Source organism: Schistocerca americana, chromosome 2 (assembly GCF_021461395.2).
Source record: "Schistocerca americana isolate TAMUIC-IGC-003095 chromosome 2, iqSchAmer2.1, whole genome shotgun sequence".
NCBI lineage: Eukaryota > Metazoa > Arthropoda > Insecta > Orthoptera > Acrididae > Schistocerca > Schistocerca americana.
In genome coordinates this window covers 210441832-210469726 of record NC_060120.1, presented here as the reverse complement: position 1 = coordinate 210469726, position 27895 = coordinate 210441832, and positions in this window count along the sequence as shown.

Sequence of the window (27895 nt, the reverse complement as noted above, 5' to 3'; positions counted from 1 at the left end):
TTGTTTTGGGGAAATTTTTGGGGTATTGGTTGCTATTTTTTCTTTCTTCATTTTTCGTCCGGGGAAGTGGCATTACATCATCCAGATATGCAAAGCAAAACTCGAACTGTCGTAAGATTGAGTCGATGAAACGTTGCCATGTTTGTGCCGTGTTTTTCAGGCCAAATGGCATGAAGTCGTATTCGAACAAACCGAGTGGCATGATAATAGCTGTCTTTGGGATGTCTTCCAGCGCTAAGGGAATCTGGTGATAGGCCCGTTTACAGTCAATCACACTGAAGATTGTGGCACCCGATAACATATGAGTGAAATCGTTTATGTTCGGCACGGGGTAATTGTCCATGACGGTACGAGTGTTTGAGCATTGTAATTACCGCACATTCAAAAAGAAGTAAATCAGTGAAGACCAGTTGCTGTCCGATGGTTGTAGAATACCTGCCTCCAAAACTTTATTAATTTGCTGCCAGACCATGCGCATCTTAATGGGGTTGAGGCGTCTAACCCTGGGCCTAATAGGAGGGCCAGTAGTGGTAATTATCTTGTGTGTTGTTCCATCAGTGATGGAAGAAACTGAGAACTGCACACAAGATTGAGTAACATCCTGATGTGAAGTTTTTGGACGAGTGGGGCATGACAAGGCATAACCATGAGCACGGTTGGGGAAAAGGCAGCATGAAAGTCACATGCCTATTACGTGAGCACGGCATGCACTTGTTTGGTGAGGTTGGCTGCGTGCGCAGCATGGAGCAGGTCGGGATGTGCAGTGACTGTATGTTGTCAGCCTTGCCTTGTGTAACCGGCACGGGTGAGAGAGGCGTTGGCGTCGCATGGGGAAGAGTGATGGCCGCTGAGTCATGCGATTACCACACGAGGGAGGAGGAATGTTTATCAACATGCGGGGCGGCTGCCTGAGTGGTAGGCATGGTCGCATTGTGCATGCGACTGTCATTAGAAGCACTGTTTGAAACACATGGCACTGAATGTGGCGACTGCTTCGGGGGTGTGGTGTCTACCGGACATGAATCGTCAGACGCAATAAATGTTTTTGGATTAACCTGCTGAGTGTCTGAGCCGGTGTCTGCTGGAGAAACAAGGTTAGATGGTGGCACTGTGGACTGCAGTTTCAGCAGCGAGGTACGAGCCGCAATGAGCCCATTGTAAGTGTGTGCTATTCGTTGTTTCAGCTCATCATTTTGCCAGCAGAGTTGTGCCGCCGAGTCGCATTCTGACAGTAGGTTAGTGACGCAGGTCACAATGTTGCCCATGAGGGCAGACCACTCATGTACTAACTCACATGCTGCAAGAGAAACAGAACATGGAACATAAGTGCGGGAGCACAATATCTGAGTGTTAGTGCTATGGTGTATCATTGAGCCCTGAACCACGTTCAGAGAGAGTTTGTAATGGGACAGAAAATCCATACCGAGAATTGGTTCATCGAAGTCAGCAATGTAGAAAGTCCACGGAAAACACAGAGAAGGAAATAGGTGCACCGTAACTTTGTCAGAGCCTGAGGTTTGTAACGTTGATATGTCGACAGCTCGCAGAAGTGACCTCGTCAGTGAAAAGACAGGGAGAGCCATCGATGTAGGTATGATAGACACATCAGTACCAGTGCCAACTAGGAAAACAAGGCGTGACGAAATGTCAGTCACATACAAATGACCGCTTGGCCAGGCAGACGAGTGGACGGAGCGCAATGTCTGGGGACGCCTGTGAGGTTGCCTGCAGGACTCGGCATCTTTTAGGTCCTGTGGTTGTCTTGGTTGCTGGCAAGGTAACCGGTACTTCTTAGCATTATCACTGAAAACCTTGTGGTACCAGCAGTACAGATGAGCCGGATGTGGTGGTGGTGGTGACTGTGGCAGTGGAGGAGGCTTATCCTCGTCAATTTGTTCTGGCGTGTATACTGGCACTGGAATGTTCGGAGAGTGGAGAGAGTGAGTCGATACTGCCAGGCAGTGTAGAGAGCACAGATGTGGAGCAAGCTCTGCCTCTGCCAGCAGACGGCCGGTAAACAGTAGCAGTTGTGCCGACCAGCGGTGAGTGGTGAGCTGGTTGGTGTTGTCATAGCAATACATACAGCTGGTCCGCAATGCGGAGAGGAGAGCCAATTGACTCGAAGGAGTGCAGTAGCAGGTGAATCTGTAGGTCAGTAGGCAATTTGGCGGACCATACCACCCACAGAGTGACGTCCAGCATTGTATGCTCACTGACGAGCAACTGAAGGCAGCTCCAGAGTTGTGATGGAGTTTGGTCCCCCAGGTGTTCCTTGTACAAGATCATGATGAATAATTCTTGTGGTGAGCAGGCAAGTCAGTCCATGATCGTGTTCTTCGCAACCTCGTACTTTGGTGGAGGCAGTGGCAAGAGGAGTAGATCACAAATTAAGTCTGAGTGATCATGGGGTGTGTGACGAAACACAGGAATTTAGAGTTGTTGTCGGACACATGATGCAACTCAAAAAGATGCTCAACAAGCGCAAACCATGATACAGGGTTGTCCTATTATAAAGGGGGCAGATTTGGCAGACGACCAGGGGGAGGGGACGAAGGCGGCTTCGATGTCCCTTGGAAAACCGGCTGGTCCGTGGTAGGAGAGGCCGTACGGCAGACTGGCACAGTAGGCATAGGTGTGTTACTGGCAAACATGTCTGTAGCAACGGCAGTTTGCATTGTCCTTGATGTGTTGCGAAAACACAACATGGCTGCCACGGTCGGTACCGTGGGAATGAGCGGTTGCGCAATACGTGTGGGAGTCCTGTCAACTGCACCAGAGATTACAGGTACTGAATTGAATTGACCCACCCCGGACATAACATGGAAGGCCGGCGCGGCAGACACAGGCGGCGCTGTGGGAGACGCGAGCGCCTGAGCGACCAAAACCGGGGCCCCTTGTGAGTGAGGGGGGGTTTGGGTCTGCGGTAACTCGTATGACCAAAATTTAATTTCTTCTTAAGTGAGCATGGAGACTTGTGCACACTACAATATTCTTGAGTAGTTTGCCAATGAGGCAAAACGGGAACAGGTCGCGATTGATAGTGGCCGGGTGCATTTTGCAATATTGGGGGTGCTGCACACAGCAGTAACTGTTGTTGTGGTCTGTTGAGAGTCAAAGTATGTGTGACAATGTTGATCACTTTGAGCATTATACAATCGATCAGTAGGTACATAGTTCTGAATATTATTCACTTCACACGTTGGCGAGCGCAGTCCGGCAACACAAAACCCGAGTCCATTGTTTGTGTTAGCGCCGTAGCATTCGACCGTTGTAGAACGACAAAGTTTTATGTTAACGTGGCTTGAGATCACGAATCACTGTGAATTAATGTAGAACTGGTCATTGGCGAAGGAATGAAGATGTTCGGCGATCATTGTTTTGCTTCCAAATCTTCTAACAAAGCATTGGGTGAGGATGGATGGTGTCATGCGCATAAACTATTGATTTACAACATCCGGTGCGGAAGTCGCGGAAAACGTAGAAACTTCAAGGTCGCCAGTATGGGAACGGGATACGATTATCGGTTGAATGCAGTAACTATCCCCATTAAATTCAACACAGAGATATATTTCGCAGTAATTCATATATGTGTGCACAGCTTGCGATACAGAACAGAACTAAAAACGAACATGGAGGCTCGGCAGAGCAATCAGAATCCAAAGATGGTGTTAATTGTGGTTGATACGACCTATCAACACCACAAGTTGATTGCTTTTGCAGAGCTTTTTCCTCATTGGAATCTCAACTGGCTTTTAAAAAACACGTCATTTACAGTAAGAAATTTTTGTATTTGTCTTGCTGCAATCTTTTCAAACACTTTAGAAAGTACAATCAGAAAAGAGGTAAGGTGGTAATTCCCCAAATCTTCTGTCATTCACTCTTTGAATAGTGGTTTTATCTTAGCACATTTCAATATATTTAAAAAACATATCTGCTCAAAAGATTTCTTTATGATAACTGTCAGTGGTTATGAAATGATACTATACACCCTCTTGATTACAGGTGTGGGAATTTCATCCAACCCAGATAAGGTTTTATTTTTTAAAGAAAAAATTTTGTTTGTATACTCTGTTGGGTGATTATTTCAAACTGTTTGAGAAATGAGTTTGAGTTGTTTCCCAAGCTTATGAAATTTTCATTGTGTTGATGGCAACTATTTCTACATCTGACCTCACTACGTTTAAGAAGAACTCAATGAAACAATTTGACATCTGGACAGGGTTTATTACAGCATCATTTCACTGGAACAACCTGCACACCATTTTGTTAGATGGCATTTGGCATTATAGATGCAGTTTAGTGCACATGTCAAGTGTGATTTATAATATTGGCTAAACCATAGCAAAATAAAGTATTTGTCATTTCCCATGTGAAATAATAAAACTTCATGTCACATACATGCCGTGGAATCGCTAATTTGATTCTGATGACAGCACAACTTCAGAATCATAAATATAGAAAAGCTGATCTAGGAGGCAGTTGCATATGCACTATGTCTTACAGCATCACCATAGTGGAAGACTGTGTACAGAGACAAACACAAAGCATTAAGAAATGAGCAACAAAATATCAACAGGAAAACAGTCTATAGCACTGAGTATTGACCATTCAAGACACAAATAACATGGCCTATATCTTAACAAGTATTTATTTCCATATATGTATTTGTGAGATCAGTGCCATAACCTGTATGAACATGGGAAACTTTTTCTAAACTTCCTGTTTATTAGCACAAGAAGTTAACTGTACATTCACAAATACTTTCTTGTTGTAGAAGGAATTGTCCAGCAGATATGATTTGAGTTGTGTTTGAGGCTAATCTGTTAGATGCTATAATTATAGTTAAAATAAAAGGTAGAAGCAGGTTCTTCAAAGCAGAAGCTTTCTAAATCTTAAACATGGCTCAAAAGCTTTTGAAGCTTTCTTGTTAATTTTGCTATATTAAACTTATTGTGATTTATTTATCTACATTTTTTTGTATGTAGCCATTGAGCTGATAACGTCTGGAAATGTTATACAAATGTCAAGTAATAAATTGATAAAAAATAGTACTTACATGTAATGGTGGTACATATATTCATCTTAATATTCTAAATATATTACATGTTGCAACAGGGGACATGTAGCTTAGAACTGACTGAGTGGTACAAACACTTATTAACTAGGAAAGCCTTTAACTCCCTGAGAAACAGCTTTACTTCACAAGTTTCCAGAGTATGTGGGAGCTTGTTGAACCGTATCTGCCCGTAATATAAGGACTATTGCCAGTTATTTTTAATTTTGTCCTTTGCCTGAAGTAGCTAGCCTTATTTCTACTGTCATAATTACGTGTACCAATGCACTTATTTACTTTGCTTCTACTGTTCACAAAAAATATGAGTTTGTACAAATATAAGGAATATATTGTTAAAATCAAACTGTAAAATCCAGGATGGAATAATGACAATATTATGAAAGTGGTAGATCACTACTCACCATATAGTGGAGAAGTTGAGTCTCAGATAGACACAACAAAAAGACTGTCAAACACATAAGCTTTCAGCTAATAAGACCTTCATTGCAATTAGACATCATACACACACAGACTCACGCAAACTAAATTCACACACACGTGACCACAGTCCCTGACTGCTGAGGCCAGACTACAACAAGCAGCAGCGCACGCACAGTGGGAGAAGCATCTGGCTGGTGTGGCGTAAGGTGGAGGCTGGGGTGATGAGGGGGAGGGATAACAGGGTAGGGGTAGGGGACCACTTGTGGGAGCATACAGGATCAGGTGGAGAGAGGGTAGGACAGCTAGGTGCAGTCTGAATTTAGAGGTTAGATGATGTGTGGGGGAAGAGGGGTGGGGGGGGGGGGGGGGGGGAGGCAAGGGAAAAGGAGAGATGTAAAAAAGACTGTGGGTCCATCAGTGGAATAGAAGGCTGTTTAGTGCTGGAGTGTTATTGTTACTGTGGATGCATTGGAGGAATAGAGGGCTGTTTAATGCTGGAGTGTTATTGTTAAATATTTATGATGGACAAAGGTTTCAGAACATAGCCCACACATTAACCTAAATGGTCTGTTCTGTAGAACCAATAATCTGTTCAAACTTCCAGACTATAACACCTTTTATATTTGTTTTCTCTTGCTGCCACTTAATGAATAGGTTTTTTATCTGTCCAATTACATTATGTTTTCAAAAATTGGTTATGAGTAGAGCTAATCAAACCACAGCATAAAAAGTCATACAACTTTAATACACATCAGAGTAATGATGGTGCTCAAGTTGTTTGGTTAGTTAGTTAGTTAGCTACTTTCATGTTTCATGGATCATTTTGCACAATAAATTGTCATGATGCGGAATGAGTCATTTTACATTCATATTGCAGATTAATTTATACATTTATTTGTGCTTTAAACACCACCATATATTTTTTCTTTTTTCCCTGAAATGATACAGATTGAGTTAGCGATTCCTACCTACCACCTTTTACCCATTACAAACATAGAAGTTCTTCTACAGGATAGAAGGAGTTGTCAAGAAAAAACTTTTCAATTTATTTTCAAATTTTACCTCCCTATCTGTTAGACATTTTATATCACTGGGCAAGTGGTCAAAAATTTTTGTTGCAACATTGTGCACCCGTTTCTTTGCTAAAGACACATGTGATATGTACAATTTTCAAATCATTTGATTTGATGTGTAGGAGACATGTCAAGGTTTACAAAAAGAAACTTTTTTCTCTTTTTTAAGAGAAATACAAAAGTTTACATTATATTTTACATTTCTAAGTTACAGCTACACAAGCACATAAAATAATACATGTAATACGATCTCTGTGTTCAGACTGTGAAGCTGTCCTCACTGAATTCTATGACAGAATAACAACACTTTTCCACCAGAAGAGTAAAGAGCAATCTTTTCAGTGAACCAAGCTCCATCTTAAATATATTACTGCCTTTTATTTTACTGAAATTGTTTAACCCCATATACTCCGACGTTTGGGCATAAAGTTTTAAATGGTGTGTTGGAAGTTTGAAATTATCTCTGTGGCAAGTGTGCTGTAGTTGTGGTCAAAACAGAAAAAGACTAGTGTATGTTGATTTTTATATAAGAACATCACCACCTCATGTACGTAAAGTGAGGGGACAGTTAGTATTTTTAAATTTTTTAACAATGGTCAACAGGATTCCCGTTGTGGTTTTTTTTTTTTTTTTTGGTCAATGCACGTGTTTCTAATTACTTTCTTTTGTAATACTAGGATCCTAGTGACATTTGCTGAATTTCCCCAGAAGATTAAGCCATAACAAATAACTGACTCAAAGTAGCAGTGATAAACTATCTTTCTGGTATCCATGTTTGTGGCACCTGACAAAATACACATTGCAAATGCCAAGCTGTATTTGCTAAGTAATCTATGTGTACCTTCCAATTTAAATTTTTATCAAGATTTTGGCCTAAGAACTTCACGTGGTTTGCTTCTGTGATATCCTGATCATTGCAAGTTATCTTTATTTCATTCCTTTCTAGTAATTTAGCTTTAAATTGCCTCATTTTGGTTTTAGTTACATTTAGTTTTAGTCCATTTTAATGGAACCAAGATTTGAGTTTTTCTAAAGTATTTTTTGCTTTTTCTGGAATACTTGCAGATACCACATTTTCAATTAGAACTGATGTATCATCAGCAAATAAGACTGGATGAACATCAATAGCAAGTGGTAGATCATTTACATAAAAAAGAAACAGATAGGGACCCAATATCGAACCTTGTGGGACTCCTTGGGGAACTGTTTTCCAGTCTGAGAAATAATTGGTTCCATTTGAAGTTAACATTAGTCTTTGTTTTCTATCTGACAGGTAAGAGCTTGTGGTGACAATGAAATCGAAACCAATATTATATGCATTCATCTTTGGACTCTAAGCATTATCTTTGGCTGTTCCACCACGTTCAGTTCAGATATTTGTGATCCTTGTATGTGTTAAGGTTAATAAATTAACTACTGCAAAATGAGTGTGATTATTGGTGCAACCAACCTGGTAATCCTCCTCACTGGTGACCCCGAGTTGTAATGTCTTCCGTTTTCGCCATTTTACTGTGTCCGCGACCTCCTTGTCGGTTATTTTCGCGTGTATTACATCGACACAGCATTTGAACAATGACTTTTGCCCAGCCCCTAATGCCAGATTTTGTGATCGACATGCATCGTGTTGCGGGCGATGTACACCCGCCAGGACTGCAACACGATGCCTCTCACTCGATGATTCCGCCAATTTTGCTGGACGTTTTCGAGCCTGCAATAATAAGTGAGGCTATCAAACGTCTTTGTTCCCACCACATGTGCCCCCCCTCATCGACTCTGCAGTTACCTCTTACAGATCTCCGTGCAGTGCAGGACCAATGCCGGTTTCTGCAAGTGCTTCGTCGGACAATCTACTACCGCCAGGACAACGATTTTCCATGCCGAAATCCGTGCAGTACCACGCGGATATCTGCCATGTGGCCGGAACTACTTTGTTCACAGGTCTACCTCCTCCGCATCTGAACACGCCCACACCTGCCTCGGTTCAGCATCAGCACATGCCTTCCTACTTCGATACCTTGACCTGCAACAGGAACAATAACTTGTTATCTGTGCCTGACCTCCACCTCCATCCCACTGCTACACCTCAGTGTTTTGTGCCATGACATGCATGAGTGGAGTGACTATGAACAGTGAATATTCACACATTCCGTCCCACGTATGACATCATTTCCCACACTGTGCTTCTGGACAGCCCGCACCTCCGCAGCCTCCCTGCAACACAGGTGGCCCCAGCTCTAATCACACATTGAGCTTTCCGCGGACTAACACGCGTTCCCAAACTTTGAACTTTTTCTCACCTGTCGCTCACGCACCAGCTCCAGTTGAGCTTCCACTACCGTTCTCGGCACATCTCGGTGCCTCATCCGCGTCGGTCTTCCGCAACGCATCAATCCGAACACACCCGCAACGTGTTGAGCTTCTGCAACTGCAATCGACACATTATGGTGTCTCACCCACATCGGCGTTGCGCGTCGCGACGGATTGCGCTCAACCACCTTCACACTGCCACCCGAACAACCGTCGTTGCCACGTCCCCTGGAGGCACACTCTCCTGGAATACTACAGCAACAACAGCTCGATTCAGGCAGTGCCCCGATGAACTCAACTCAACCCGTTCTTCCGAACATTATACAACGCTTACCGACACTGCCGCCATTTAATCCCGACAGAGCAACAACCTGGTTCAAAATTGTGGACAAGGTATTCGACCATTACAAACTCAATGAGTCAACCAGGTTTCTTTGCCTCATTACCCACCTGCACGACCAGGAGGACTTGATTGCTGACCTGGTTGATGCCCCTGGACTCATCTACCTCGTACACTCTAGCCAAAAAGACAGTTCTCCGTCGGCTTACACGCTCAACTGAGGCAGCAATATGGCAAGTGCTCCACATCAAGCAACTAGGCAACGACAAACCTTCCAGCTCTGGAGATGGCTACGTGCCCTGGTGAGCGCTGATCTACTCTCTGACACAGTTCTCCTCGCCATCTGGTCAGATAAACTATCTCCTCACATCTGCTTTGCTCTGGCTCAAAGGTCTCCTGAATCTGTCGAGCAAAGAATGACAATTGCTGACGAGCTACATGATGCATCACTGCTCTATTTCACCAGCCACTGCCTACCTGACAAGTCTCAGGTTCAGGCTCATCGCCCTGCGTCCGGACGTGGCCAGGGCCGTACTGTGCCGACCGTTCCACTCACTCCGGGAAACAGTAAACAAGCAACTGGGATGTCACCGGCTCTGCCCACAGTCACGCCCCCTCCTGCAACTGAACCTGCTGCACCTGGAAATGCAACCGCACTACCCGTACTGTTACTTCCACACACGGTTTGTTGAGGCAGCACGGAACTGCAGACCACCATGCTACTTCCCAAACGTCAATCGCAAGTAGGTCCGGGTGCCGCCTCCTGCGCACAACATGACAGGCACCACCCAGTGCTCCATTCTGTCTGGGACCGACCAGACAATTGCAGACGAATTTACATTAAAGACATTTCGTCGGAATACTTTTTCCCAGTGGACACAGGCGCCGATGTTTCGCTGCTGCCTACGTCCTTAGCATTGTCAAACATCCACCCTCATCATACTTCACTGCAAGCCGTGAATTCAACTAAACTACGATGCCCGGGTTCAACTTCCCACATCGTTACACTCTCCAAAAACTGCAACCTTGAGTGGACTTTTTTAGTGTGCAATATTGAGGAACCTATACTAGGCATTGACTTCTTGTGACACTACAAACTTTCACCGGACCTAGTGCAAAACACCGTGTTTCATCACCTGTCCAAAACTCACTTCCCCTGTGCTCCGTCGAGCAACCCCCTCCCCCCCCCCCCCCCCCCGACACATCAGTCAGGGCTCATCTCATCCATACATGCTCGTCTCTGTTGACAATGTTACAAGAAACCACGCACAAGTGCCTTGTTGAGCTTGAACACGTCGCTTGCCTATGCAAGGAAAACTTAGAGCTCTCCCTCCAGCTCCACATAACACAGCTCCAGCTCTCCGATGCAGCAAAGGAATTACAGATGCTAAAGCAAGGACAAACCAGGTCAGTAAGTGCACTAAATCTGCTTTCAATCCCGGCAATCGAGCCTTCGTGTGTTTACCTCCTGCTACCCCTCGCAGTTGTGCTATCAAGAGTGCCATAAGGTGTACTGACAGTTCCACAGGGCCCCACCCTCCTAACACGGCAGCGTTTGACACTCGGCCGAACACAAGTGTGCATGCATGGCGAGCGTCACGTGTTTCCAAAATGACGGTTCCTATCCTGCCCCTTGCGGACAGCACCTCAAACTATGCAACTTCAGCTCCTGCGCGCCACCATGCGACCGCCACTGACAAGACAAACAGTGCACTCGGGCCAAGCGTTTCGCCCGCAACCGTGCTGCCACAGGCTTCGCCCTCGGACAATGGACTCACTGATGGCTCACGAGCTCTACCGAGCTCACCCGACCATGGTGCCACTGCTTTGGGCCAGCGGCCATCTTGTCGCGTTAACTCCTGGCACACTTCACCACCTCGGCTCACGTCGGATCCGCCAAGTGGCTCCGAACACAATGACGATGCCTCGCCTGCCCCGCCCGTCACACATTATAAACAAACTGCCTCCCGCGCTGCCGGCAACATTTTCATCACTACCAACGGCACGGTTCACAAGCTTCGCCTCACGCCTGGTCCCCCGATCTCCAGTAAACCACGTTGACTTTGTCCCGAGCGCTTCTCTGACCTTAAAAATCAGATTTCTGAACCACTAAGCTCTGGCATCAATGAACTCTCTGCCAGTAGCTGGTCTACACCCATACATATGACATCCAAGAAAGATGGGTTCTGGCGCATATGCGGTAGTTGACTAAATGCACCAACAATTACGGACACCTACCCCATACCCAACAGTGCCGACTTTACCAGTTCCCTCGCAGGTTCGACCACGTTCTCTGTCATTGATTGCAAATGGGCCTACCACCAGATCCCCATGGCATCTGAAGACATCAAGAAGACAGCAATAACCACCCCGATCAGGTTATTTCAGTTTCAATTCATGCCCTTTGGTCTGAAAAACGCAACCCAGCCGTGGCAAGGCTTCATCAATGAAGTGCTATTTGACCTAAAATTCTGCTTTGCATATTTTGATGACATTCTTGCGTTCAGCTCCTCTGTTGAGGGCAACATGTGCAAACTGTTATGAACACTCTCACGGCAGCAGTCATCGAGATCAGCCAGGACAAATTGCAGCTGCATCAACCCGCTGTCACTCTTCTTGGTTTTCGGGTCTCTGCCGACGGTATTTCACCACCCCCTGAGAAAGTACAAACAATACTAAACCTACCCAGACCTTCGTCATTCAAAGAGTTCCGGCGCTTTCTGGGGACAGTTAATTATTACTGCCGACATCTACCTCGGGCTGCGGAGATTCAGGCTCCAATGACGGACACCTTGGCAGGCACCAACACTTCTGAATCTCGGGCCTTTCCATGGACCCCTGCTATGACTGACTCTTTCACTGCCCTCAAAAATCTTCTTGCCAAGCCCTGAACCATCACGCATCCTCATCACAATGTGCAGCTTTTTATCACCACTGACGCGAGCGATACTGCCATTGGCGCTGCCCTTAGCCAGACAATCGATGGCCAAACTTCGCCTCTGCAGTTCTTCTCGTGCAAGCTCACCAATGCACAACAGAAATATTCCGTGTTTGACAGGGAGCTGCTCACAGTGTACGAAGCAATTAAGCATTTTAAGACTGACGTTAAGGGATGCCCTTTCTATGTTTTAACGGACCACAAACCCCCGGCTGTGGCCATTACAAACCTCCCAGCTGACCCACCTCCTCGCCACTTCAGATACATGGACTTCATATCTCAGATCTCCACCGATGTCAGACACATAAAGGGTGCTGACAATATACACTCCTGGAAATGGAAAAAAGAACACATTGACACCGGTGTGTCAGACCCACCATACTTGCTCCGGACACTGCGAGAGGGCTGTACAAGCAATGATCACACGCACGGCACCGCGGACACACCAGGAACCGCGGTGTTGGCCGTCGAATGGCGCTAGCTGTGCAGCATTTGTGCACCACCGCCGTCAGTGTCAGCCAGTTTGCCGTGGCATACGGAGCTCCATCGCAGTCTTTAACACTGGTAGCATGCCGCGACAGCGTGGACGTGAACCGTATGTGCAGTTGACGGACTTTGAGCGAGGGCGTATAGTGGGCATGCGGGAGGCCGGGTGGACGTACCGCCGAATTGCTCAACACGTGGGGCGTGAGGTCTCCACAGTACATCGATGTTGTCGCCAGTGGTCGGCGGATGGTGGACGTGCCCGTCGACCTGGGACCGGACCGCAGCGATGCACGGATGCACGCCAAGACCGTAGGATCCTATGCAGTGCCGTAGGGGACCGCACCGCCACTTCCCAGCAAATTAGGGACACTGTTGCTCCTGGGGTATCGGCGAGGACCATTCGCAACAGTCTCCATGAAGCTGGGCTACGGTCCCGCACACCGTTAGGTCGTCTTTCGCTCACGCCCCAACATCGTGCAGCCCACCTCCAGTGGTGTCGCGACAGGCGTGAATGGAGGGACGAATGGAGACGTGTCGTCTTCAGCGATGAGAGTCGCTTCTGCCTTGGTGCCAATGATGGTCGTATGCATGTTTGGCGCCGTGCAGGTGAGCGCCACAATCAGGACTGCATACGACCGAGGCACACAGGGCCAACACCCGGCATCATGGTGTGGGGAGCGATCTCCTACACTGGCCGTACACCACTGGTGATCGTCGAGGGGACACTGAATAGTGCACGGTACATCCAAACCGTCATCGAACCCATCGTTCTACCATTCCTAGACCGGCAAGGGAACTTGCTGTTCCAACAGGACAATGCACGTCTGCATGTATCCCGTGCCACCCAACGTGCTCTAGAAGGTGTAAGTCAACTACCCTGGCCAGCAAGATCTCCGGATCTGTCCCCCATTGAGCATGTTTGGGACTGGATGAAGCGTCGTCTCACGCGGTCTGCACGTCCAGCACGAACGCTGGTCCAACTGAGGCGCCAGGTGGAAATGGCATGGCAAGCCGTTCCACAGGACTACATCCAGCATCTCTACGATCGTCTCCATGGGAGAATAGCAGCCTGCATTGCTGCGAAAGGTGGATATACACTGTACTAGTGCCGACATTGTGCATGCTCTGTTGCCTGTGTCTATGTGCCTGTGGTTCTGTCAGTGTGATCATGTGATGTATCTGACCCCAGGAATGTGTCAATAAAGTTTCCCCTTCCTGGGACAATGAATTCACGGTGTTCTTATTTCAATTTCCAGGAGTGTAGTTGCTGATTTCCTTTCACGAGTCAAAGCCGTCCATTCACTGTTAGACCTCTCTGAACTGCCTAACCTCCAAATAACCGACGAGGAAACACAAAACCTGATTTCACTACACTTTGTTTGCACCTGGTGCGAAGACAGTATGGGCACGTTACGCCCCCTCATTCCAACCACACTCCGTCAAGCTGTCTTCAATGCATTGCATAATTTAGCCCACCCCTGGTGTTTGTGCATCCACCCGCCTCGTAGCGGTGTGCTCTGTGTGGAGAAATGTCAACAAGGACTGCCAGCAATGGGCACGCTCCTGCGTCGCATGCCAATGCTGCAAAGTTCACAAGCACACTTCAACCCCCCTCGGCGCCTTTTCAATCCCACCTGGGCGTTTCCAGCATATTCACATTGACATTGTCAGCCCTCTCTACCCCTCTAACGGCTTTCGTTATGTTCTCTGGTCTATTGACCGCACAACTCGCTGGGTTGAGGCTGTCCCCCTCCGCAATATTATGGCAGAAACTGTTGCTCGAGCTTTCGTCAAGTCATGATTATCGCGTTTCGGATGTCCAGCTATCATCACGACTGACCAGGGCAGACAATTTGAGTTGGCCCTGTTCAATGGGATTTGTAATATTTGCGGCATCCGGCACATCTGTACCACAGCATATCACCCGCAAAGTAACGGGCTAGTCGAGCGCTGGCACCGCACTTTCAAGGTGGCTCTTCGATGCCACAACTCTCTATGGACGGAGGCCCTTCCCCTTGTGTTACTCGGCATTCGTGCAATCTATAAGGAAGACCTCAAAGGCACAATAGCCGAGTTCGTATATGGCCAGAACATTGTTCTCCCTGGTGAACTTGTGAGCCCTTCAGCTTCTCTCCCTCAGTCTGACTTACCTTTCTTCATGGACCGCATCGTACACCACTTCATCAACCTCCATATCCGTCTGCCCGCCAGCCATTCCTGCCCTAAGGTTCATGTCCCGAAATCTCTGGACAATTGCATGCTCCGAGATGACATTGTCCGTGCTCCCCTCCAGCCTCCATATACCGGCCCGTACCGAGTTCTCCGGCACTCAGGCAACACCTATGACATCCAGATGAAAGATTCAGCTGTTACAGTCTCTCTCAACAGATTTAAGCCTGCTCATGTTGAGCCTTCTTCTACCCTCCTTCAGGCCACAATCACGCCACTCACTGTTGTGGCTCACGACGCTCCGACCACTCCCTCCACGTCGGACTTACACACTCAATCAACTGACTTCCAGCTCCAATCGTCAAGCTCTCCTCTGACCTCGTCCTGTCTCACGCACTCCGTTGAGTGACCTCATGCTCCCCACATTGAGCTTACCTACGATCATGCCCTGGCCGCCGGGCCTTTCTCTGGTCCCTTCGTCCTCTCCACTGTCGCCTGCCTCGCCCTGTCGAGGTTTCTCACGCTCCCCACCCCCCCGCCCCACCCCCCCGTGCCCCCCTGTCTTGAACGTGCCCTCACGCAAAGTGTTTGTGCCTGTCCCCCCAGACATAATCTAAGACACCTCAATAATACTGCGCAATTATATACTGTTCGTCATGTGTTTCTCTTCATCCAGTGCTCATGACACAACCTCCGCCATTCCCTGCCACCTGGTGAAATGTGTTCTCCTCCTGCCCAACGTCGACCTGGACATGCTTCGTGTGTTTGTCACACCCACTGTAGACATCATCATCATCGCTCCATTCCACCCGCAAACTGCCAGCCTACGTGTTGCCGCACGACCAGCACGACGCCCGCCTCAATTCAACGACTTCCAGATTCGGTGACCGAACCTTCCTTCACGACATCTACCCACACATCTCCCCGACGACACTGTCGAGCTGACTGTGGTCCGGCTCCTGCGGACTGCCCCTGCTGATGCCATAGTCACCCCCCCTCCCTCGGCCTTTCAAAATTACTCTGTACTGCAGGGAGAGGGGGGGGGGGCTTTGTGGCACTGATGAAATTGACACCAACATCGATATGCATTCATCTTTGGACTCTAAGCATTATCTTTGGCTGTTCTGCCATATTATTTCTCAACCACTGTCAATTATTATAAATCATGAACAAGGATGTTTTCCAAATGTATTGAAATATGCTGAGATCAAACCCATATTGTGACCCTTGTATGTGTTATGGTTAATAAATGAACTATTGCTAAATGTGTGTGGTTATTGGTGCAACCAACCCGGTAATCCCCCTCGAGCTAAACCATTTTAAAGCAATGTCCCCGGTTCCATACATCTGTAATTTGTGGAGGAGTAATGCAAGGTTCACTGAATGGAAAGCTTTAGTTAGATCACAGAGATATTCCTGTGATCTTTCTACCCTTATCATATTTTTTGGATAAACTCACTTATAGTATTCACAGTGCTTTTACCCTGTTGGAATCCAAACTGGTTTTTAAAAATCACATCATTTACAGTAAGAAATTTATCAATTTTGCTGCAATCTTTTCAAACATTTCAGAGAAGACCGGCAAAAGAGAGATAGGGCAGTAATTCTCCATTCTTCAATCCTTTTTTGAATATAGGTTTGATCTCAGCATATTTCAATGCATTTGAAAAACATCCTTGTTCATGATTTATAATAATTGACAGTGGTTGAGAAATAATATCGTACACACACTTCATTACGGATGTGGTAATTTCATCCCACCCATGTGAGGTTTTGATTTTTAGAGACAATATTTCCTTTTCCACATCCCTTTGGGTGATTTTTTCAAATTGTATAAAAGATGTGTTCTGGCTGTTTTCCAAATTTGTGATGCCTTGATAGAATGTCATATCCACATCTGATCTTACTACATTTAGGAAGAATTCACTGAAACAACTTGACGTCTGAACAGGGTTTACTATAACTTCATTTTCAAGTCTAATTTTCAAAATCTCATGAATTTTTACTTTGGCTCCTAATTCAGATTGAACAACTGGTCACAATGTTTTTGTCTTATTTCTGTGTTCTCGTATGAATTTATCATTTGCCAGTCTTTTATCTGCCACTACAACTTTCCTAAATACAGCTTTATACTGTGTGACATAAGAAACAAATTCCGGATTTCTGTTTGATTTTAACTCATCCATGAGAAATTTTTATTCCTGTTGCAATCCATTTGAGTTTACCATTTACTTCCTTTGCTTAGATCTACGAGTAAATGATTCATTAAATACTTCTAAGAAACAATTTGTGGATTTGTCATAGTTTATCGTGCTTGAACTGTTGTGGTCTACAGGCCAGCTTATTATACTAAATTTATTGCAGAATAAATCTGTTTTACTTTTACTGAGATCCCTTTTTATATACACTTCTGGAGGCTTTAGATTATTTGCTTTTGGGAGCTCAATAAACAGAGCTGAGTGATCTGAAATACCCACGTCTAAGCCATATTTGTGCTTACTTCCATTGTCAAATTTGTAGTTGGTAATAATATTATCAATGCAGGTCACTGATCTGCTGTTTTCCTTAGTGCCTTCAGAAAAGTTTAGCTTGAAACCATATTTCTGAATTAAGTCACAAAAGACAACCTTAATGTTGAGTAATGAATGTCATTTTTTCTTCTAGTATTGTAATTATGTAAATCATTGTTCCTTTTGAACTGTAGTGGATTATTTACAACAAACTTTATGAGGAAATAAATATATTGTGAAGCAGTAGTCAGAACTGCCAACTCCTTAAACAGGTGTCTACAAGATGATCGCAGGTGAGCACCACATATTCTTACAGCACATCTTTGGGCAATGAAAACCTTCTTGCTTAAAGATGAGTTACCCCAGAACATTATTCCATATGACATTACTGAATTAAAATAAGCAAAATAAATTAGAATTATATATTAATGCCTTCAGCTGCTGATGAGCGTTGGTATGTATCAAAGGGGACAGGTGAAAATGTGTGCCCCGACCCGGACTCGAACCCGGGATCTCCTGCTTACATGGAAGATGCTTTATCCATCTTTTTTTTGTTTTTTTATTTTTTTTATTTTTTTAACCCATTTTGTTCGCTTTTGTTCATTGCATCTGCTCGGGGCAGATGTCGTAAGACATCCGTTTTAAGTTCGTTGTTGATCGATTAACCCAGTTTTTTTATTACAGAGGGCACCTAACCCTCTCACCGAACACGCTGAGCTACCGTGCTGGCTATCCATCTGAGCCACCGAGGAAACAGAGGATAGTGCGACTGAAGGGACTATCTCATGCACACCTCCCGCGAGACCCACATTCTCACCTTGTATGTCCACACATTACATTTGTAGTGTCCCACACTCGTTACTCATAGATAACGTTCTTACTAAGTCTTGTAAGAGTTCGAGGAATATGTGTGCATCCGCACAGAAGAAGAAGGTAATGACCAGTATTGCCAGAACTCATATGGATATGAAACTGAAGAAACTGCAAAAAGGTGGGAATTTAAGGAGATGGGACATGGATATATTGAAAGAACCAGAGGTTGTACAGAGTTTCAGGGAGAGCGTAAGGGAACAATTGACAGGAATGGGAGAAAGAAATACAGTAGAAGAAGAATGGTTAGCTTTGAGGGATGAAATAGTGAAGGCAGCAGAGGATCAAATAGGTAAAAAGACGAGGGCTAGTAGAAACCATTGGGTAACAGAAGAAATATTGAATTTAATTGATCAAAGGAGAAAATATAAAAATGCAGTAAATGAAGCAGGCAAAAAGGAATACAAAGTCTCAACAATGAGATCGACAGGAAGTGCAAAATGGCTAAGCAGGGATGGCTAGAGGACAAATGTAAGGATGTAGAGACTTATCTCACTAGGGGTAAGATAGATACTGCCTACAGGAAAATTAAAGAGACCTTTGGAGAAAGGAGAACCTTTTGCATGAATATCAAGAGCTTTGATGGAAACCCAGTTCTTAGCAAAGAAGGGAAAGCAGAAAGGTGGAAGGAGTATATAGAGGATCTATACAAGGGCGATGTACTTGAGGACAATATTATGCAAATGCGAGAGGATGTAGATGAAGATGAAATGGGAGAAATGATATTGCATGAAGAGTTTGACAGAGCACTGAAAGACCTTAGTCAAAACAAGGCCCCCGGAATAAACAACATTCCATTAGAACTACTGATAGCCTTGGGAGAGCCAGTCCTGACAAAACTCTACCATCTGGTGAGCAAGATGTATGAGACAGGTGAAATACCCTCAGACTTCAAGAAGAATATAATAATCCCAATCCCCAAAAAAGCAGGTGTTGACAGATGTGAAAATTACCGAATTATCAGTTTAATAAGTCACAGCTGCAAAATACTAACGCGAATTCTTTACAGACAAATGGAAAAACTGATTGAAGCCGACCTCGGGGTAGATAGTTTGGATTCCATAGAATGTTGGAACACGTGAGGCAATACTGACCCTACGACTTATCTTAGAAGAAAGATTAAGGAAAGGCAAACCTACGTTTCTAGCATTTGTAGACTTAGAGAAAGCTTTTGTCAATGTTGACTGGAATACTCTCTTTCAAATTCTAAAGGTGGCAGGGGTAAAATACAGGGAGCGAAAGGCTATTTACAATTTGTACAGAAACCAGATGGCAGTTATAAGAGTCGAGGGGTATGAAAGAGAAGCACTGGTTGGGAAGGGAGTGAGACAGGGTTGTAGCCTCTCCCTGATGTTATTTAATCTGTATATTGAGCATGCAATATAGGAAACAAAAGAAAAGTTCGGAGTAGGTATTAAAATCCATGGAGAAGAAATAAAAACTTTGATGTTCGCCAATGACATTGTAATTCTGTCAGAGACAGCAAAGGACTTGGAAGAGCAGTTGAACGGGATGGACAGTGTCTTGAAAGGAGGGTATAAGATGAACATCAACAAAAGCAAAATGAGGATAATGGAATGTAGTCGAATTAAGTTGGGTGATGCTGAGGGAATTAGATTAGGAAATGAGACACTTAAAGTAGTAAAGGAGTTTTGCTATTTGGAGAGCAAAATAACTGATGATGGTCAAAGTAGAGAGGATATAAAATGTAGATTGGCAATGGCAAGGAAAGCGTTTCTGAAGAAGAAAAATTTGTTAACATCAAGTATAGATTTAAATTCAGGAAGTTGTTTCTGAGAGTATTTGTATGGAGTGTAGCCATGTATGGAAGTGATACGTGGACAATAAATAGCTTAGACAAGAAGAAAATAGAAGCTTTTGAAATGTGGTGCTACGGAAGAATGCTGAAGATTGGATGGGTAGATCACATAACTAATGAGGAGGTATTGAATAGAATTGGGGAGAAGAGGAGTTTGTGGCACAACTTGAGTAGAAGAAGGGATCATTGGTAGGACATGTTTTGAGACATCGAGGGATCACCAATTTAGTATTGGATGGCCATGTGGGGGGTAAAAATCGTAGAGGGAGACCAAGAGATGAATACACTAAGCAGATTCAGAAGGATGTAGGCTGCAGTAGGTACTCGCAGATGAAGAAGCTTGCACGGGATAGAGTAGCATGGAGAGCTGCATCAAACCAGTCTCAGGACTGAAGACCACAACAACAACATGGATACGGTGTCAGTTCTTTCGTGCATGTCCGAAAGAACAGACACCGTTGATGACCTGCAGCTTGCTGAATGAAATTAGAATTATGTATTAATACCTTCAGCTGCTGACGGGCATTGATATATATCGACGGGGTTAGGTGAAAATGTGTGCCCCGACTGGGACTCGAATCCAGGATCTCATGCTTACATGGCAGATTCTCTATCCATCTGAGCCACCGAGGGCACAGAGGACAGCATGACTGCACAGACTATCTCGTGCACACCTCCCACGAGACCCACATTCTCACCTTGTATGTCCTCATACTACATTCGTAGTGTCCCACCGCAACACACTCATTACTCGTGGAAGACATTCTTACCAAGTCCTGTAAGAGTTCGGGGAATATGTGTGCATCCGCATGGAAGAAGAAGGTCATGACTAGTATTACCAGAACTGTATACTTATATGGATATATCCATATAAGTACGAGGGCAGTTCAATAAGTAATGCAACACATTTTTTTTCTGAAACAGGGGTTGTTTTATTCAGCATTGAAATACACCAGGTTATTCCCCAATCTTTTAGCTACACAATACTATTTTTCAATGTAATCTCCATTCAATGCTACGGCCTTACGCCACCTTGAAATGAGGCCCTGTATGCCTGCATGGTACCATTCCACTGGTCGATGTCGGAGCCAACGTCGTACTGCATCAATAACTTCTTCATCATCCGCGTAGTGCCTCCCACGGATTGCGTCCTTCATTGGGCCAAACATATGGAAATCCGACGGTGTGAGATTGGGGCTGTAGGGTGCATGAGGAAGAACAGTCCACTGAAGTTTTGTGAGCTCCTCTCGGGTGTGAAGACTTGTGTGAGGTCTTGCATTGTCATGAAGAAGGAGAAGTTCGTTCAGATTTTTGTGCCTACGAACACGCTGAAGTCATTTCTTCAATTTCTGAAGAGTAGCACAATACACTTCAGAGTTGATCGTTTGACCATGGGGAAGGACATCGAACAGAATAACCCCTTCAGCGTCCCAGAAGACTGTAACCATGACTTTACCGGCTGAGGATATGGCTTTAAACTTTTTCTTGGTAGGGGAGTGGGTGTGGTGCCACTCCATTGATGGCCGTTTTGTTTCAGGTTCGAAGTGATGAACCCATGTTTCATCACCTGTAACAATCTTTGACAAGAAATTGTCACCCTCAGCCACATGACGAGCAAGCAATTCCGCACAAATGGTTCTCCTTTGCTCTTTATGGTGTTCGGTTAGACAACGAGGGACCCAGCGGGAACAAACCTTTGAATATCCCAACTGGTGAACAATTGTGACAGCACTACCAACAGAGATGTCAAGTTGAGCACTGAGTTGTTTGATGGTGATCCGTCGATCATCTCGAACGAGTGTGTTCGCACGCCCTGCCATTGCAGGAGTCACAGCTGTGCTCGGCCGGCCCGCACACGGGAGATCAGACAGTCTTGCTTGACCTTGCGGCGATGATGACACACGCTTTGCCCAACGACTCACCGTGCTTTTGTCCACTGCCAGATCACCGTAGACATTGTGCAAGCGCCTATGAATATCTGAGATGCCCTGGTTTTCCGCCAAAAGAAACTCGATCACTGCCCGTTGTTTGCAACGCACATCCGTTACAGACGCCATTTTAACAGCTCCGTACAGTGCTGCCACCTGTCGGAAGTCAATGAAACTATACGAGATGAAGTGGGAATGTTTGAAAATATTCCACAAGAAATTTCCGGTTTTTTCAACCAAAATTGGCCGAGAAAAAAAATATATTGCATTACTTATTGAACTGCCTTCGTATATAAGCAAAATATATCAACTTATTGATGTATCTCTCCCCAAAATTTGCTGATTCTAAGTGCAAATATGGCTGAACTAAGGTGTTTTGGGAGTTCCAAAATGTATTTTTTCCAATTTAAATTCTCATCAATGACACCTACTAATTTTGAAGTTTCCACTCTATGTCTTACTTCATCACCATGTGTTACACTTATCACTGGTGCAGTACCCCTAGAAGTGCAGAATTGAATATGATGTGTCTTTGTGAAATTCAGGATGAGACCATTTGCAGAAAACTAGTCAATGATACTTTTGAGAACTTTGTTCGTCATTACTTCCATTTCTTATACGCACTGGGAGTGATTACAATGCTGGTGTCATCTGCAAAAAGAACTAATTCTGCTTGTTGTACATTAGATGGTAGATCATTTACATATATGAGAAACAGTAGTGGACCCAAGATTGAGCCTTGGGGGACCCCATACATGATTTCTCCCCAGTCAGAATTATGTCCCTGGATTTTGTTGGTTGAATTACCACTAAGTACAACTTTCTGCATTCTTTTGGTTAGATATGACATGATCCACTGGTTGACTATACAATCAAACCCATAAAACTTCAATTTATCTAGCAGTGTACTATGATTCACACAATCAAATTCCTTGGATAGGTCACAGAAAGTACCTACCTGTGCTATTTTGTTATTTAATGCTTGTAATATCTGGTGTGAGAACATGTAAAGGGCATTCTCAGTAGAGCAACCCTTTTGAAACCCAAACTGTGATTTGCTAAGGATACTATTGTTGCCAAGGTGAGACACTATTCTAGAACACATCACCTTCTCAAAAATTTTGGAAAATGATGTCAGCAGTGAAATAGGTCGGCAGTTACTGGCATCTCTCTTATCACATTTCTTAAAGAGGGGTTTTAGTCTCTCTGGAAAAATGCCTTGACTTAGTGATGCATTACATATTTTGGACAATACCGGACTTATTACATGGGAACAAATCTTTAGTACTCTATTGGAAACACCATCTAAACCAGAAGAACTTTAATTATTGAGGGAATGTACGACCCTCTTAATTTCAGAAGTAGAAGTTGGTGGTACATTCATATGATGTAATTTTATGAGAGTTGCTTCTTCAACATACTGCTGTTATCTTTCTCTTGAACTGTTGATCCCTATGATTTCCACTATGTTTAAGAAATGATTATTAAATACATTTCCACCTGTGACTTGTCATTCATAACACTTCCAGTCAATTCAATAGTAATGTCATCCTCTTCTGTTTTTTTGTTGTCCTGTCTCTTGCTTCACTATATTTCATATTGCCTTAACTCTGTTGTCAGACATACTGATTTCTGACATTATGTGCATGTTTCTTGATTTTTTAATAACTTTTCTGAATAATTTTGAGTAGTTTTTGTAGTGTGCAACTACTGTAGGGTCTGTACTTGTTCTCGCCAAAAGATCCCTTTTCCATTCACAAGATACTTTAATCCCCTTAGTGATCCATGGTTTTTTACAAGGCTGTTTTAATGTCCCTTTTGATTGGCTTATGCGGAAAGCTATTTTCAAATACTGATACATATTTATCATGGAATAGATTAAATTTTATATTGGCATTTGGTTCCTTATAAATTTCATTCCAGGTTGTTTCTTGTAAACTACTTTTAAAAAGGTTTGCCCTGTAGTCATTAGTGATTCTAACTGACTTCTCCTGAAATGTATCCACACTGTAAGGCACTATGCCATTTATCCTGACTAACTGTGCATTGTGATCAGAGAGAACATTTATTACTGGATAAACAGTTATTTTCTTGCTTTGTGCCTCATCAAAGAAAACGTTATCAATTAGAGACCTAATGCCTATCCACCCGTGTTGTAAAGTTAACTACTGAGAGCAAATTGTAGGATCCAAATAAGGTTTGCAGATCATTTTTCCTATCAGAACCCTTTAGAAAATCTACAATGAAGTCACCACAGACTATTGACTGGTTGCTGATGTCTGGCAGACAGCACAGTAAGGAATCCAGGTCCCTCATAAATAATTCAAAATTTCCCAGTGGGGATCTATATACTCTTACAATTCAAGTGAACTGTTTTTCAGCATTAATTCACAAGCTGTGCTGATCACTACAAAATCTACTTGTGTCAATGCTTTTGAACTTGTGTTCTGTCTTAATATATCCAACAACTCCTCCTTTTCCCATGTTAGTTCTGCATGAGTAAGCTGTAACGTATCTAACCATCTGGTTATGTGGTGCTCAGACAGGCACAGGATGTCTATCTTTTCCTCCAAATTTTGCAAGCAGGCAAGAAGCTCTTCTACCTTATTACTCAATCCTCTAATATTTTGGGGGAATAAGCTAACCTTATTTTCCTGTGCATTCTTGTGGATGGCCTTGCCGCAGTGGATACACTGGTTCCTGTGAGATCACCGAAGTTAAGTGCTGTCAGGTGTGGTCGGCACTTGGATTGGTGACCATCCAGGCCACCATGCGCTGTTGCCATTTTTCAGGGTGCACTCAGCCTCGTGATGCCAATTGAGGAGCTACTCGACCTAATAGTAGTGGCTTCGGTCAAGAATACCATCATAACGTCTGGGAGAGCGGTTTGCTGACACCACACTCCTCCTATCTGCATCCTCCTCTGAGGATGACGCGGTGGTTGGATGGTCCTGGCAGGCCACTCGTGGCCTGAAGACAGAGTGCATTCTTGTGGGGCTCTTCTGTTATAGTGACTTCTTTCAAAACAGGGTGCCTGAAACTTGATTCTAACCTAAAAATGGTGCCCCTCTGACAGTAGTAACTGTCACACAATGCAGGAGGCTGGGATGGGGAGGGGGAGGGTTAGTAGGGTAGGGGTGGTGAACAGTGACATGCTGTTGGGGAGAGTGCAGGAACGAGGTGGAAAGAGGGTAGTGCAGCCATGTGCAGTCAGGAGGCTAGACAGAGGGCGGGGAAGATGTGTGGAGGAGGATAGCAGGAGAGGAGAGAAGTAAAAAGACTGAGTGCAGTGGAGGAATGAGGGTTGTGTAGTGCTGGAATGGGAACAGAGGAGGGGCTGGGTAGGAGAGGACAATGACTAACAAAGTTTGAGGCCAGGAGGGTTACGGGAACATAGGATATATTTGCAGAGAAAGTTCCCACCTGTGCAACTCACAAGAGCTGGTGTTGGTGGGAAGGATCCGTATGGCACAGGCTGTGAAGCAGTCCTTGAAATGAAGGATGTCAAGTTTGGCAGTGTGTTCAACAACAGAGTGGGCCACTTGTTTCTTGGCCACAGTTTGTCAGTGGCCATTCATGTGGACAGACAGCTTGTTGGTTGTTGTGCCCACATAGAATGCAGCTCAGTGGTTGCAGCTTAGCTTATAGATCACATGACTCGTCCCACAGGTAGCCCTACCTTTGATGGTATAGGCTGTGTTTGTGACTGTACTGGAGTAGGTGGTGGTGGGAAGATGTATATGACAGGTCTTGCATATAGGTCTATTACATGGCTATGAGCCATGAGGTAAGGGTTTGGGAGCAGGGGTTGTGTAGGGATGGATGAGTGTATTGTGTAGGTTCAGTGGACAGCAGAATACCACTGTTGTTTGGAAACCATACTTATCCTCCCAACCTTATACAAAAACAAATCTCCCATGCCTTGTCTTTTCAGTCTCCCACCACCTCACAAAGCCCCACCATCTGGCCACAGAGGAACATTTCTCTCATAACTCAGTACCACCCAGAACTAGCGCAACTAAATTACATTCTCCACCATGGTTTCGATTACCTCTCGTTGTGCCCTGAAATGAGAAATGCCCTGCCCAATCCTTCACACCCCTCCCACAGTGGTATTCCACGATCCACTGAACCTACGCAATATACTCGTCTATCCCAATGCAGTCTCTGCTCTCAACCTCTTACCTCACGACTCATACCCCTGTAATAGACCTAATGCAAGAGCTGTCAAATACAACCTCCTATCACCACCTAATCCAGTCCAATCACAAACACCATGTATCCCATCAAAGACAGGGCTACCTGTGAAACCAGTCACATGATCTACAAACTAAGCTGCAACCACTGTGCTGCATTCTATGTGGGCATGACAACCAACAAGCTGTCAGTCCACATGAATGGCCACTGATAAACTGTGGCCAAGAAACAAGTGGACCACCCCGTTGCTGAGCACGCTACCAAACATGACGTCCTTCATTTCAATGACTGCTTCATAACCTGTGTCATATGGATTCTTCCCACCAGCACCACCTTTTCTGATTTGGATAGGTGGGAACTTTCTCTGCAATATAGCCTACCTTCCCATAACCCTCCTGGCCTCAACCTTCGTTAGTTATTGTCTTCTCCCACCCAGCCCCTCCTCTGTTCCCATTCCAGCACTACACAGCACTCATTCCTCCATTGCACACAGTCTTTTTACTTCTTTCCTTTTCTGCTATCACCCCCCCCCCCCCCTCCCTCCCTCCCCGCCTCTCCGCTGCACTCCGTCTAACCTCCTGACTGCACATAGCTGCCCTACCCTCTTTCCACATCGTTCTTGCACAGTCCCCAACAGCATGTCACTGTCTGCCACCACTACCCTACTATCCCTCCCCCTTTGCACCTCCCCTCCTCCTTACCCCCACCCAGTTGCCACTCCCATCATGCGCTGATGCTGCTGCTCGCAGTGTGGCTTAGTTGCCTGCAACTGCAGTCATGTGTGTGTGAGTTCTGTTTGTGTGAGTGTATATGTGTGTGTTTGTCACCTAATTTTGACAAAGTTCTTATTGGCCAAAAGCTGTATTTGTGACAGTCGTTTTGTTGTGCCTATCTGCGACTCAGCATCTCTTCTATATGGTGAGTTGGCAACTTTCCTTTTCACAATATTTTTACATTTCATCTTGGATTTTCCATTGTTTGTAATGCTATTCAGATGTATGATAAAGAAATACCTGCTTGACCATCCACTGTACTCCTTAGATTAATTCTTTTCCAGAAATAATTAAAAGTTCCCATATATGCTCTTCTTGAATAAAAAGACATATCTTGTTATTTTTAATAAGAGAAATTGTTACTTACTGTTATTTATATTATTGTACAATGTTATTATTATTATTTCTTTTCTCAGACGTTATGTCTGGTTAAAAATGGAAAGTGACGCGGACCTTGATCAAGCGTGACTTCCTTTTAACTGTACGGTATATGTTACTTTGCATTTAGGAACTTTCGGGTAATTGAACATGTCTCAATAATTACAAATTTCTGTAGTTGTATATATACGTTTGGATGTAGCTGTATTGCATTGATTTACTGGTGGATATTGTGTGGTATGACTCCTGTAGTTGATAGTATAATTGGTATAATGTCAACTTTATCCTGATGCAATAGGTCCTTGACTTCCTCAGCCAGTTGGATGTATTTTTCAATTTTTTCTCCTGTTTTCTTCAGTATATTTGTTGTATTGGTTATGGATATTTCCATTAGTTGTGTTAATTTCTTCTTTTCATTGGTGAGTATGATGTCAGGTTTGTTATGTGGTGTTGTTTTATCTGTTATAATGGTTCTGTTCCAGTATAATTTGTATTCATCATTCTCCAGTACATTTTGTGGTGCATACTTGTATGTGGGAACGTGTTGTTTTATAAGTTTATGTTGTAAGGCAAGCTGTTGATGTATTATTTTTGCTACATTTTCATGTCTTCT